The sequence below is a fragment of the Callionymus lyra genome, chromosome 17 (assembly GCF_982586985.1).
Source record: "Callionymus lyra chromosome 17, fCalLyr1.hap1.1, whole genome shotgun sequence".
In the NCBI taxonomy this organism is placed as follows: domain Eukaryota; kingdom Metazoa; phylum Chordata; class Actinopteri; order Syngnathiformes; family Callionymidae; genus Callionymus; species Callionymus lyra.
Genome location: NC_141834.1, coordinates 16,077,410 through 16,079,637, shown reverse-complemented (window position 1 = coordinate 16,079,637; position 2,228 = coordinate 16,077,410).

Sequence of the window (2,228 nt, the reverse complement as noted above, 5' to 3'; positions counted from 1 at the left end):
CTGTCATGTGAGCAGGTCTCTCTCGGTGTGTTGTGGCGAGACCAGCAGGATCAGACTAAACTGCAGGAGCGTGAGAGAACCTTCCCTCCGTCACTGTCCCTCCCTCTCTGCCTCCCAGTGCCTCCCCCGCCCTGGAGCTCCAGCTGGATAAATGCACACCGTTGCAACTTCATCATTCAGGGGGAGGGAGAAAAAAAAACACACTACCTGACCCCCCCCCCCTCCACACCCACCCCCCAGCAGGGGTCGGTCTCTGACTAAACTCCTCTCCGGCCCCCTGACCCCACATACCCCTACCTCCGTGAGCAGAACCCCCCCCCCCCACACCCTCCCTCCTCTTCCCACCCTCCCATCCATCCCACAATGATCCCTCTTTGTCCCGACAATACAAATGGACTAGGGTTTCAGCTTATTCTGCTGCTTTTCAAAAGAAAAGAGAAAAGGAAGACATCAGCACGGGATTGGTGGCTCAGGTCACTCACCAACAATGACATTCCCTTAAAACATGGCCGGAGGGGGAATCCCCGGCTCTTCCACTGTCACTTGCAAACATACGCCGCACATCCGTACCCCAACTTTCCGGGTCAGACACCCCCCACCCCCCTCCCCACAAAAAGAAAAAATGTCATGCAAGTGTTTAAGACATCAAGAGTACGTATTTTAGAAGATAATGACTGCTAACCTTCATGTGTAATCGGACCTCTTAGATAATGAGTCGGCGATAAAGGCCAGTTTAAGAAGTATTTGCTGGTTTGCGTACTTAGTTTTCTGATACTTCATGAATGTATTTTTTCCATTATTGACTCTGGTGTTGCAGAATTTACAGACCACGTGACTCTTGACGAAGTCGTTGACGAACTGTTTTAATTTGTTTTAAAACCAAAATATGTCCAAACATCAGCTTTAAAAGCTGCTGGAGTCACTGTATCCTCTCGTCCTCAGTCATCTTTGGGATCTTTGTAGTATCGTCGAGCACTTGACTCTGGTGTTGCAGGATTTACAGACCACATGACTCTTGACCAAGTCGTAACTACTTTCATTTGTTTTCAAACCAAAATATGTTCAAAAAGTCAACTGTATCCTCTCGTCCTCAGTGGTCGCCTGAGATCTGGTGGGATTTCATTGTTTCTTCAGAGGGCGTAACAAAGTGCTAAAGGAAGTTTAACAATGAATAAACCAAATTAATATTTGTCAAGTTAATTGTGAATTAAAAAATGTTATTATTTTATTTTGCACACGATTTTGAAGTATAAACTATAAAAGAACTGATAGAAATGATTAAAAAATGAAACATTTGAAATAATTGAAAAATAATCAATACAGTGCTGTCAAATATTGATAGTTTCGTGGGGGAAAAAAGTATTACGCAATGCAAGTTTATTTTATATGATCATTAAATCTTCATTTTAAATTCAGGGGCCAGGGGCCAAATCCGACCAGACTGTTGTCTCAATATTAAAGGAGATTAATGTTCATGTTGGTGACCTATAAAGATGCAAGTTTATAAGATAAGATAAGACAAATGATTAGCAACAATAAGATTAAAACTGGATTTTGTTTGCTGAAGTAGATCAAACTAATTTTGTAATTTTGCCTCAAAGAAAGAAAAGACAATAACAAAAATTGGCCTCACGTTTCTTTTTTAGTTAAATATACATAATGACTGACTGACAAAAGATTTTGGATACACAATAACGCACATCCCAGTAAGTAAACTTAAAGTAAAGTAATCTTCCTTTTCTATTAAAAGAAAGGCAATAAAGAGAGCGATCGATTCGAGGAAAGAAAATATGTCAATACAATAACAGATGCCAACATGTAACCACTTTTATCGCATTATCCACTTATCTTAGAAGAAGAAATAAACTTAAAACTAATGCAATTTATCACTCGAGACATCACTATGATCTAAATTTATAACTTTTTCAAAGTTAATTAGTTTTGATGATTTTATCGTCAATCATCTCAAGCATGAGATTGACAGACATGGACGTGTTGAGTCGGATTATTGTGTTGAAAAACGATTATTAGACAAAAAAAATAGAAAATGGAGGCGAATAACACCCCAAAAATGACATTAAATCATAAACCAAATCAATGTTACAAGTAATATTGTTATTGATTTGACTTCTAACACGTATTAGACACTTGTCACCTGTCAATCTACTCGACGGATGATGGACTTAATAATAAAAATGACTCAAACTGACTAAAATCAACAGAATCTT